We start from the raw sequence: 13,500 nt of genomic DNA, 5'->3' as shown, positions 1-13,500 counted from the left end.
GTGGTGATGGTGGTAATGGTGGTGATGATGGTATTGTATTGGTGGTGGTGGAATTGGTGGTGGTATTGGTAGTGGTGTGGTGGTGGTTTTGGTATTGGTCGTATAGGGGGTGGTAATAGTGATGGTGGTATTGGCGGTGGTATTGGTGTTGCTGGAGGAAATATTGGTGGTGGTGATATTGGTGGAGGCGGTATTGGTGGTGGTGGTATTGGTGGAGGTATTAGTGGTGGTGGTATTGGTGGTGATGGTGGTATTGGTGGTGGTGGTGGAGGTATTGGTGGTGGTGGTGGTTTTGGTGCTGGTATTGGTGGCATTGGTGTTGGTATTTTTGATGGTGGTATTGGTATTGGTGGTGGTGGTATTGGTGATGGTATTGGTGTTGGTATTGGTGGTGGTGTTGGTGCTGGTGATGGTGTTGGTGGTGGTGATGGTATTAGTGGTGGTGGTATTGGTGGTGATATTGGTGGTATTATTGGTGCTATTGGTAGTGGTGGTATTGGTGGTGTTGGTATTGTTGGTGGTGGAATTGGTGGTGGTGGTATTGATATCGGTGGTTGTGGTATTGGTGCTATTTGTATTGGTAGTGGTGGTGGTTTGGTGGTGGTGGTGGTATTGATGGTCCTGGTTTTGGTGGTGGTGGTGGTCTTGGTGGTATTCGTGGTGGTACTGGTGGTGTTGGTATCGGGGGCATTGGTTTTGGTGGTTGTCTTGGTATTGCTGGTGGTATTGGTGGTGTTATTGGTGGTGGCATTGGTGGTAGTGGTATTTGTGGTGGTGGTATTGGCATCGGTATTGGTGGGGGTATTGGATGTGCGGTTATTGGTGGTGGTATCGGTTGTGATGGTATTGGTGGTGGGTGTATTGGTGGTGATGGTGTTTGGTGATGGCATTGGTGATGGTGATGGTGGTATTGGTATTGGTATTGGTGGTGGTATTGGTCATGGTATTGGTGGTGGTGTTATAGGTTGTGGTATTGGTGGTGGTGGTGGTATTGGTTGTGGTTTGGAGGTGGTATTGTTAGTGGTGGTATTGGTGGTGGTATTGGTGGTGGTGGAGGTAGTATTGAAGGTAGTATTGGTATTGGTGGTGGTGATATTGGTGGTGATGGTGGTATTGGTGGTGGTGGTGGAGGTATTGGTGGTGGAGGTATTGGTGGTGGTGGTTTTGGTGCTGGTATTGGTGGCATTAGTGTTGGTATTTTTGGTGGTGATATTGGTACTGGTGGTGGAGGTATTGGTGGTGGTATTGGTGTTGGTATTGGTGGTAGTATTGGTGGTGATGGTATTGGTGGTGGTGATGGTATTAGTGGTGGTGGTATTGCTGCTGGTATTGGTGGCAATATTGGTGGTATTGGTGGTGGTGGTATTGGTGTTGTTGTTATTGTTGGTGGTGGTGGTATTGATTTTGGTGGTGGTGGTATTGGTGCTATTTACATTGGTAGTGGTGGTGGTTTTGGTGGTGGTGGTATTGATGGTCCTGGTTTTGGTGGTGGTGGTGGTCTTGGTGGTATTAATGGTGGTATTGGTGATGCTGGTATCGGGGGCATTAGTATTGGTGGTTGTGTTGGTATTGGTGTTGGTATTGGTGGTGGCATTGGTGGTAGTGGTATTTGTGGTGGTGGTATTGGCATCGGTATTGGTGGTGGTATTGGATGTGCTGTTATTGGTGGTGGGTGTATTGGTGGTGATGGTGTTTGGTGATGGAATTTGTGGTGGTCGTGGTGATATTAGTGATGGTGTTGGTATTGGTGGAGGTATTGGTAATGGTATTGGTGGTGGTGTTATAGGTTGTGGTATTGGTTGTGGTTTGGAGGTGGTATTGGTAGTGGTGGTATTGGTGGTGGTATTGGTGGTGGTGGTGGAGGTAGTATTGGTGGTAGTATTGGTATTGGTGGTGGTGATATTGGTGGTGATGGTGGTATTGGTGGTGAAGGTATAGGTGGTGGTAGTATTTCTGGTAATGGTGTTGGTGGTATTGGTGGCATTGGTGTTGGTGGTATTGGTGGTGGTGGTATTGGTATAGGTGGTGATGGTATTGGTGGTGGTATTGGTAATGGTGTTACTGGTGGTGGTATTGGCACTGGTGATGGTTTTGGCTGTGGTGATGTTATTGGTGGTGGTGGTATTAGTGGTGGTGGTGTTATTGGTGGTATTAATGGTGGTATTTTGGTGGTGGTATTAGTGGTGGTAATGGTGGTGGTATTGGCGATGGTGGTGGTATTGTTGTTGGTGGTGGTGGAGGTGATGGTATTGGTGGTGGTGGTGGTATTAGTTCAGATGATGTAACACAGATGTGATGTTGTCAGCTTCAGCCCATTAGCGTACGATTATGTGCTACCTGGAATTCCCATGATGTAGGCACACATGCATCAAGCTATTTAGCGTGCACAAAATTTGCGTTAGCTAAAAAAGGACCTTTGCGAACGCAAAATAGGCCTTAGCAATGCATCATCCCAATTCTGAGAATATACAAGAAGTTTGCAGAAATAAAGATTTGCTAATTTGTGAATTCTGAAAGAGCGTTTCTTTAATTAGAACTCGCAATTTGAGATTCGCAAAGCAATGCATGTAAACTCGCAAATTGGGATTTTTGGGAAAATTCTAAATTTTGCAAATGCAAAATACCCAATTTTACAGGCAGGTGGTAAACGGGTGAAAACACTTGAAACAGATGGGAAACATTTGCAAAGTATATAAACTGGCCGAGGAGGCCTCAGAATGTTTCACAATGGCAGCGCTCTACGTCATGGCAAAGAGGATGAGCAGCAGCACAGAGAAGAAGGAGGATACAGGAGCACATTTTTAGAGTGAGCATTACGTTGTTGGGGCAGACAGAGGAAGAAATCTATGACAAGTATTCGTTAAATGCAGACATGATCTGATTGCTGAATTGGATCCTCTACTGCAGCGTTAGACTCGCAGGACACATGCTATACCCACTCATGTGGAGGTGCTATGTTCCCTGCACCTACTAGCGTCAGGTAGTTTCCAGGGTGTAGTAGCTGTAGCTGGAGGGGTGTCACAAAGGTCCCTATTGTGCTTTTTCAATTCATTCATTAACACCATGTTTACCAGGATACACCACCACATTAGCTTCCCCTCAACCCCACGAGAATTGCATCAGACCAAACAAGACTTCTATCAGGTAGCCTGGTTTCCCCAAGTAATAGGTTGCATTGATGGAACGCATGTAGCCATTTGTCAACCATCAGTGAATGAGTACATTTATAGAACTGAAAATCCGACCATTCACTGAATATCCAAATAGTCTGCAATTCAAAAAACATCATTACTGACATAGTGGCACAATTCCCTGGCAGCACACATGGCTCCTACATATTCGTACACAGTGGCATACACACTCGTCTCCTTGGGGGTGAATTTAGAGAAGGATATCTGCTTGGTAAACATATCTTACAATGTCTTTAATACTATGGCCAAATGGTAATGCATATCAATCACTAACCTTTTGCTTACTACCCTGTAGGTGACAGCGCATACGCCGTGCGCTCCTACATCCTGACGCCATACCTCAACCCAAGTACCCCAAGTGAGCAGCGTTGCAATGCAGTGCACATCGCCACACGAAACGTAATAGAGCGCACCTTTGGCCTACTGAAAAGTAGGTTCCGCTGCCTCCACAATACTGGCGGTGCATTGCAGTACCGACCTGAGACCTGCTGCAGAATTGGGGCCACTTGTGCCATGTTGCACAACATCTCTACTAGGAGAAGCATACCCCTGGAACTGTCTGACAGCGAGCCTGAGGAAGACAACCAGCCAGGGCAATCACTACAAGCAGCAGCTGGGGCAAGCTTAGCAGAAGGGAGAAGAAGACGTGCACAAATTACACAGCATTATTTTTAAGGTGAGTAATGGTTCAACTGTAGTGGATGTTTTTAATTTAAAAATGTGGTAGTGTTAATGCACACATACCAGGTACTAAATAGCATGGTGAGTGTAAACAAAATAGATTACAAGACATTATCATTGGACTTGAATGTCAGTCACAACTTTTGCCATGATTATAGCACCATATTGGAGTTAGTCTTCCAATGTCACCCTATTTTTTGCGGCCATGCACTCCCAAACACCTTTCTGTGGCCTCATTCACGTCCCTCGTGGAGCCATCTGAAGCAGTGGTACTCCTAGTAGTGCCCTTCCTGCATGTAGTCACTGCCACCAAGAGACTACTAAGGCTGGACGCCTCCTCACTTTCCCCTTCCACCAATACATTGCTGCCCCCAGCAGTAGCAGTCTGAAATTGCTCAACTGCTTTTGTGACCTGGATGAGTCCCCTGGCCACATCCCCACAGCAATGGCTCATTACGACCTGCATGACCACCGAATGATGGGCCAGCAGAGCTGTGTTGGTGCTTAGCCGGTTGATGGCTCTGGTGTAGCCATCTATGCACCCTATGAATTGAGATGCCTTCTTCGTTTGGACACCTGGTCCTCCTGCATCACCCTGCATAGCTTCTGTAAGGCTTCATTTGACTGTCTATGTTCTTAAACCACTGTTGTACTCAGCTCTTTCAAGCAGTCCCTTATGTCTGTCATGTTGTTTTGCATTGTGCAAAGTTTTGCCTGCATTAATCGCATATTATTCGCTTGCAGGCGCTGCACCCTCAGCATTTTGCTCTCCAGTCCACCCCAGACATTTGGACTGTCATCCTCTGGGGTTACCATCTGTGCCCTTGACCTGCGCCTCCGGGTTAGGATATTGCTGCTCCGCACCTGTGACTGTGGTCTTGTCGTGGGTGTACATCCAGGCTGGGATGTCTGGGGATCATGTTGGCTCTCTTCATCAACTTCCATGGCAGGTAGTGGTAGAATTGTGCACCTGCGTCTTGTGGGTGCAGGGTTTGTGGGGCCACATGTATCTCTACATCTGGCAGTGCCTGACTCTCCTAGGTGTCTCCACATTCACTTTCCTCTGACTCCTGTGCAGCTGCATCTGTGATGTTAAACAGTGCAATTTTAGTTATTTTGCAAAAACATGTGTATCACATAGTGAATTTTTGTGTTTCATTAAATTACTTTCTGACACACAGTGTCTATATGTTTCATTTTCTTGTTGTACTTGTAAGCAACAATGCTGTTTTCCTCACGACTTGCCTTCCCTATAGGATTTGCAGCCTGTATATCCCATAATGCATTTGAGTGTAGCAAGTAAAATGTGGACTGGAGTATGATTCTGAACACCACTCCTGATTTGACTTGAGTTTTTTTCCTAAGATTCAGCTTTAAATGGACATTTGCATGCTTCTTACCTTGTGAAGTACTGGCCGGTGCAGAGGTGTCCAACTCTCTCACTTCAACTACAGCTTCAGGCTGAAGTGTGGATTCCACTAGGTCCTCCAGGGGTGTATTCCCAGTCTGTGTTGCAGGTCCGCCTCCAGTCTTCTTTGCCTCTGCAAGCCTGGCATCAACCCTCTCCTTAGCACTGCTGCTTCTCAGGTCATACCAGCGTTTGCGCAGGTCTTCTATTGTGCGATGGGTGACCCCCACTTCGTTCACTTTGGATTGTATTCAGAGCCAGATTTTGCACTTCTCTGACTCAGGGACCTGGAGTGACAGCTTTCCAAACACCTTGTCATGCCTCATCACAACCTCCTCAATGAGGATTTCAATCTCTTTTTCACTGAATTTCAGCTTACTCTTGCGATTTGCAGCCTTCTTCCTAATTGCTCCTGAAGCCATGCTGTAGTGCCTGAACAGTTTTCCCAAATCCAAAATGGTCCCTTCAGGTGTGCTCCTGTAGTCTGACTCCTCCTCTGACTCTCTCAGTGCACTGGAATCAGCATGAGATTCATCACTTCCTGGTTGTGATGTCATCAAGCTGCACCAGAAAGGAACTCACAATTTGCAACTCATAAATAGCGAGTTTGCAAATAGTGAGGTCGCAAATAGCGAGACGGTAATAAATAATCGCAAATTCCGATTGTCATTTTTATCGATTCTCTATTATTTCGCGAATTTCTTGATGCATTGCTTTTTGCGATTACTTATTTGCGAATCCTTATTTTTCACAAATAAGGAATCACAATTACAAATTTTGATGCATGTGCCCATTAATTTGCTAATTATTTCTAAATCCATTTTACTTGGGGGAGTTGAAACAGACATGAGATAATGCCGGGTTAAAGTGATTGAAAGCAGGCACCCATGTTATGTAGCAGCCGTGTTGCTTAAAAAATGAAACACAAGCAGTTTCAGCTGAAGCAGGGCTTGTTCTGCCTGCAGTAAGAGAAACTCAATAAAATAAATAGTGCTTACAGACTAAATAATAGGTCCCTTATAACAACAAAAGTAAAGGAGCAGTAGCCATGGGAGGTTACAAATGAAGACAAGGCCGTACTAAGGAGGGACTAACAAGCCTATTACCGAATCCGCAGGCAGCATTTACAAAGGACAAAGACACAAGCCAATGATAAATATGTGCGGAGAGTTGGTGCTGGCTTCTCTCCCATACTCTACTACAGCAATCTCGCAGAATGAGCAGCGCATACGCGTTGCCACTAGGCTCAACCTAAAAAGAGCAATGCTCTCTAAGCAAGAACAACACACAATTATATAGAGTTTCAAGTACTGCATTTCATTTTTGTTCACATGACATTGTACACCAAAGGGTGTACACTGGTGCAAGAGTCTGAGATCATAAGAAAGGGAAAATGAGACCTTCAAATATTACAAGAATGTAAAAGGTTTCTGCTGAGCAAGCTAATCAACACTTTCATGCCTCAGAAGCCAAGATGTATAAGAGAGGCTGATACGTCATAAATGGGCCCTTTCTTTAGGCACAGTTTGCAGTTACAGTTTCATTAACGCAAATATGTTTGCATTTTTCATTTAAAACCCTTAGGGCATCTCACATAGAAAAACAACAAAGTGATTAGTATACTTGTACTAATCTAAACCACTTACATTTGCAAGGTTCTCGTCTTAAGTGGATTTCTCCTTGGCATAGTTTGGATGTATGCTATCTTTCTTTTACTTGACAATTATTGTGGGAATTTTCTGCACAACCACTAATGCAGGGCATTATACATACACTAGCTAACCTTAGCGATGGAAGGAAATGTGTGCCCTGCCATGGCTTTAACAAGATCAGGAGGTCAACTGAAACTAAGAGCACAGTATTGGTGGAAGAGAGATTTTATCAGTTTGTTATGACCAGGATATATATGTAGGATTTAATCCTAGTTACACAAGAGGGTTCCAAAACTGCAGACATTGCTATAAGGATGGTTAACTGTGGGATAACTTTTCACTTTTTGTGGGAGTGTACACGGATCAAGGTGCACTTAGAATGGGTGCTGAAGACAATGAGTACAACTACCATTAAAGCCTTATTTATTGCCTGTTGCCGAGGGTATACTGGTTGTTAAAGGCCCTAAACCCAAGTTATAGGCCTGAGCTGCAGGATATACCAACCGGTAAATCCTGAGGCAGATGGGCTATAAGGCTATTAGAACATTCCACCCACTAAGGACAGAATGTTCTAAATTAAAAGGGATACACTTTGGAATGTTGGAGGAGAAGGATTAGGCCAGCCATTACAAGCCAGGAGCTAGTCTATAGTCTTCAATGCAGCTCTCAACATCCCAATGTTCTAATAAACAATTAAAACCCAATAATGAAGTATGTTTATAGAATTCATCTAATATAGCCTTAGAGCCCGACGTAGTGGGCTCTACTGGCAATTAAAGGCCCGCTCCAGCGTTAAAGGCCCAAGCCTAAGGCGAGGGCCTTTAACAAGGGAGAAGGCCTTTAATGGGCAGTAGAGCCCACTATGGAGAGCTCTAAAGCTATGAGAACATTCCTCCCCTAGATTGCAGAATGTTCTAATTTGTAAAAACAAAGGCCTCTCTGAGCTGGGGGGGGGGGGGGTTAATCCACTCAGGCTCTGAGAGGCCTTTGTTCACAGTAACAGCTGTGAAATGAAAAAAACATTGGAATGTTGCTCTCCGGGCTTCTACCAGCCACTAGAAGCCCAGAGGACTCCATTGTCTTTAATGGAGCGCTCAAGATTCCAATGTTCTAATTCACTTTACAACTAAGGCGTAACAAGTCATGCTGCTTTCACATTATATAAAGCCTTCTCAGCCACTACTCTCCTTTCGCTGAAAAATTCAAAGAGCTAACCTCTATAATGCAAATGTACTACTCCAAAACATCTTTCTTGGGAAATGTATCATCATCTTGATATACAAAAAATCCCACTTAGCAAGAAACTAAAAGATATATGTGCATACCCTGACTCCCCAATCATACATATGAAAGGTAATACACATGCCCTAATGATTTCTCTAATAATTTAGGCGCCTATCTCCATTTGACCCAACAACGTATTCGAAATTAATTGGTACAGCCACATAGGTATCCACAGTACTACTACTGGTGAACTGAAAGCAGGATTAACGGTACACATACAAATCTCGTGAAGACCAGTAAACAGCACAGCCAGCAAAAACCACTCACATGATCTCAGAGCCATTGCTCTCTCTATTAACATTCTGGACACTGTAGACACTCCCATCAATATCCAAAGGTACCCCCTGCAGATAGCTTTCAGGTCTTGGAGAAGGGGGAAGCAAAAAATAGTATATCTATTCAGAAAACTCCCACCAGACCTATATTGCTTTCATTTAGGCTGACAACACCTCTATGGCACTATCCATAATTGTAACATAACAAACTTACAATGTCTAGGTCTTTTTATTTTTTATTTGATTATTCATAATTTTTTCCATTTATATCAACATACAAAAAAGGTAAAATGCGCATTTTTGAAAAGGTTTTTGTCCACATTATTTCAAATATACAACAATTTCATTCGTTATAACAAATCAATATTTATGTTTTTTCATTACAAACAATATCACTTATATTATTTAATTTTGATTGTATGTCCCCCAATTATTGACCACACTTTCACTGTGGCCACTCCCACCTATTCAAAATCAACTATGACCGTCATCAACAAACTTCCACTATTAATTAAGCCCATGTAGAATTCAAATTATGCCAGTGTAATTTCCATAATTTGGGGAATTTTACATTACCTCCACGTTCCTTCCCTCTTGCTCATCTCCATTACTCAAAGAGGCCCCTGGCCTCGTAGACACACCCCCTACCACTATAAAAAGCTACCCCCCCCCCCAACCCCACACCTCCTGTTCTTTTTTGTCTGTAGCGAGAGTTTGTTTCTTTGGTTTCCTTTTCGTCCTGTGGGCTGTTTCCATGCCCTTTTTTACCGGGCTCAGGTCGACTGTGCCCTCCTCTGGTCTGGGTGGGCATGACCTGATGGTTTGTTTCTTTTGTTGGTGTCTTTTTTACCGTGATGGCGTTGGGCTATTTTTATGCAGTGAGTTTTGAATCCTGTGGGCTCTTTACATGCATGTTTTCACCGGGTCCGAGGTCGACGGTGCCTTCCTACGGTGGGAGCAGGGCCGGTTCTAGGGCGGTGCGATCGGTGCCAACGCACCGGGCGCTGACTTGGGGTGGGGGCGCCATGTTCATCACTTCAAAATCACTGGATGCTGCGTACTTTGTCCCCACAATAAAAATGACAACTCCAGTGATTAATGTTCTTCCAGGAGAGAGTCCGGAGCTTTGTCTACTGAACGTTTTGACTCATCATAGGGCAGAGGGTTGACATGCCTGCTGCAAAGAACGTGTCCCATTAACATCACAAAGTGCATATAATATAAATAGGTCAATGGGTTACAGGTTTTCTCAGAGATCCTTTTTGTATTTGCAGTTTATAAGTTAAAATCTTAATATAGAGCAGTGAGCTATTAACTGCCATCAAAAGCTGCATGTAAACTGCAAGGAAAATATTAGAGCTTTACATTTTTTTGTCCAGACTTTGGTTGTCCTAATATTGCAAAAGAGGTTAATTTGGGTAGCAATCAATTCTTTTTATTAAAGAAAACCCCTAACAATGGTGTTAAATTTTAAATTCTGAATTTGTGCTTTTCCAGTCCAATGACTCTTAAACTATATATACTGCCTACCAGTATGGATGAAATGTAACTCCTACTCCTTGTAGGCCTCTGTCTTATATAACATTTCCTATATACTGATTTTCACAGCGATGATTGATCGTCTCTGGGCAATGCCTGTGTGATGTAAAGTTTTTTTTGATGCAGTGAGTTTTGAGTCTTGTGGGCTGTTTACATGCCTGTTTTCACCGTGCCTGAGGTCGGCGGTGCTTTCTTCCGGTCGGCTGGGCGTGGCCTGCTGGTTTGTTTCTTTGCTGGATTTCCTTTTCATATTGGGGGGTTTGTCCATTGATGGACGTGTAGCTGTTTACATGCTTGTTTTCGCCGGCCGGTGGTGCCTTCCTCTAGTTGGGGTGAGCGTGGCCTGCTGCCACGGGCTGTGTTTCACCGGTTGGAGGTTTGCTGTGCCTTTCTCCAGCTAGGGGTGAGTGTGTGGTTGTGTTGGTAAGGCACTCAGCTGGTCGTCATTGAGCTATTGAGGTTCTCCAAGTCTGCTCTTCGCCTTGCGTGCTGTTTTCTTGTACACATGGTGTGCACTTGTTGCCATCTCTGTTCCTGCCTGCGTGGTGTGGCAGGTGTCGGAGGCACGGTTTTGGCAGCTGCTGGGCGCCTAGGGAGGACACGATTGGGGGATGCCTGTATCCATTCCTTCTGTGACCCGGGGCAGGGGTTGCGGTGGTCTGTCTCCTATCACCCTCATGGGAACCGGTGTCTGCTCGCGAAGCGGTGGCTTTTTCCCTAGGTGCTGTTTTTCATCCGGCCGAAGGGCGGCGGTGCCTTTCTCCCGGTGAGATGTTGCCAGGTTAATGGCTTCTGTGTTTTTTTTTTTTTAAGTTTGAGTTTATTGAAGAAAAGAGAGGGGGAGGAGAAAGAGAAGGGGTACAGGTACAATCATCATGATGAGCATATGTAAAGATTAAGCAATTCAATAAAAACTGTCATTAAAAACAAAAATAACAAGCATGCAGACTGTATGAACAGAAATTATTATAAAAATGAAAATACTATGAAATATTTTTGTAATGAACCGTAACAAAGAGGCAATAGAGAAGCAAGACAATCATGGTGGCTTACGCACCTCAACTGTATCAGGGTCTAGAGAGGTAAGGGTTGGAGCAAACGAGGAGAGATAGGATACCAGAGGGAGCCAAAGCATGTCACGCTTGATTGCTAGGGAGATGGGAGAGACATAATTAGTATCCAAACGATGATGGAAGCAAACGGGGTTCCACCACGAGTTGTAGGAGACATTGGCAGCCTGCTTCCAATTAGAAGTAATGGTGTGGAGAGCTACAACAATTAGGAGGTCAAGTAATAAATAATGGGAAGGAGATTGTCAAAGGGACGGTGATAGGGAGCCCAGAAAAATTTGTGTAGGAGAAAAGGGGATTTGGAATCGAAATATCTTTTGTATGTGCGTCCAAACTAAGCACCAGAATTTGTGAATGGGAGGACATTCGAACAACATGTGTTTGAGATCAGCAATGGGACAGGAACAGGACCAACAAGTAGGGGACGAGTCAGATGAAAAGCGGGACAAAACATGTGGAGTGCATAAAGTTCTGTTATAAATAAAATATAAGGTTTGGGTAGTGTTAGCAGCTCTAGAGGTCTTATGAAGTTTGGCCCATAACTTGTCCCAAAAAGGTATTGGCCAGTCTTGAGAAAGATCCAATTCCCATGCAGTCTCGATTTTAGATCTTAGTCTGCCGGTGGAATAACGAAAGGAGTTATAAATAGCGGAGGCTGAGGAAGACTCCTCCAGAAGTAAAGAAGTGGCTTTGCACTCTAGAGGAATGTCGGTAGATAATGCTAAAGAGCGAAGATATGAGACCAGGACTGGGAGAAGAGCATTATATTGCAAACGAGCAGAAGAGGGCAGTGAAAAAGAGGATTGGAGTTCTTGGAAAGAAAGGGGGGTGTTTTGAGATATTAGTTGAGAAATCCAACACAATCCTCGAGAGTACCATGACTTCCAAAATATGGTACGATTACGAATTTTGATGAGAGAGTTGTGCCAAATCGGTTGTTCATGAATGGAAGGGAGGGAAGGATAAGATGATGATAAGTAAGGGAAAAGAAGAGTACGAGAGTGAGAAATAACAGGTGTACGGAGGCGAATTAAAGAAGACGTGAAGGATAAAAACTCGCGAAAGGTAAAGGGAGATAGAAAGAAAGCTTCCATACTTAACCAAAGGGGAGGGTAGAGTGGTAGATCAGAAGAGAACCAGCGAGATGACTGTTTCAGGGAAAAAGCTTGATGATACTCTCTGAAATCTGGAAAACGAACACCAGAATGAGCCTTGTCCTTGCGTAATGAGCTCAAAGCTATCCGAGATCGCTTACCATTCCATAAGAATTTCAGTAAAAGGGAGTCAATCCGCCTGAAAAGGGAAGCTGGAATGTGCACTGGGAGCATGGAAATGGTATAGAGAAGAAGAGGAGATAGCATCATTTTTATAGAATTGAGCCGACCCCACCAGGATAGAAAGAGCGGATGCCAGCGTTGAATAGCCGTATCCATTTTCTTGAAAACATAATCAAAATTGAGTTTAAGCGTATCTGACAGGAGAGGAGCAAACCAAACACCAAGATATTTGATCTTAGACGGCTGCCATGAGAAACCAGTTTCGGAAAAAATATGCTTTTGACAAGAGGGGTTTAAAGGTAAAATCTCACACTTATCAGCATTTAGACGATAACCAGAGACCAAGGAAAAGGAAGACACCTGATTAAGAAAAGAGGGAATAGAGGAAGCAGGATCAGAGCAATAAAAAAGAATATCGTCAGCATAAACCGAAAGTTTGACCTGATGCGAGCCAAATTTAAAACCAGAAATACTATTGTCCAAACGAATTTTAGTACGGAAGGGTTCCAGGGCTAGAACAAAAAGGGAGAGAGAGGACAGCCTTGTCGGACTCCTCTGCGCAACGAAAAATAATCCGAGGTCATCCCGTTAACAAAAATGGAAGCTTGAGGATGAGAGTAAAGTAAAGAAATAATAGAGATGAATTTGGGAGAAAAACCTATCCAGCGCAGGGTTTGAAACATAAAGTCCCACCCGATCCTATCAAAGGCCTTCTCTGCGTCTAAAGAAATAGCCGCAAAGGGAAGTGACAGAGAGGAAGCCTTACTAAGTATATTGAGAAAAACACAAGAGATGTCAGATGAGAGACGACCTTTGACAAAACCTGATTGTTCAGGGCCAATAAGATCGGGTAGAAGTGGATCCATGCGTAGTGCTAAAATTGTGGCCAGAATTTTGTAATCCGTATTAACCAGGGAAATTGGTCTGTAGTTTTTGCATAATGAATGATCTTTATCTTCTTTGGGAATTAAACAGATTAAAGCCTGTTGGAAGGAGCCACTGGAAAAGCCCGCAGCAAGAAAAGATTGGAATAATAGTAATAGTTTGGGAAGAAGTAAAGAGGAGAAATGGCTGTAGAATTCAATAGTGAATCCATCAGGGCCTGGAGATTTACCGTGGCGTA

This window comes from Triturus cristatus, chromosome 9, assembly GCF_964204655.1.
Source record: "Triturus cristatus chromosome 9, aTriCri1.1, whole genome shotgun sequence".
Taxonomy (NCBI): domain Eukaryota; kingdom Metazoa; phylum Chordata; class Amphibia; order Caudata; family Salamandridae; genus Triturus; species Triturus cristatus.
The sequence above is the reverse complement of the archived record's forward strand: the minus strand, read 5'-3'. Positions refer to the sequence as shown.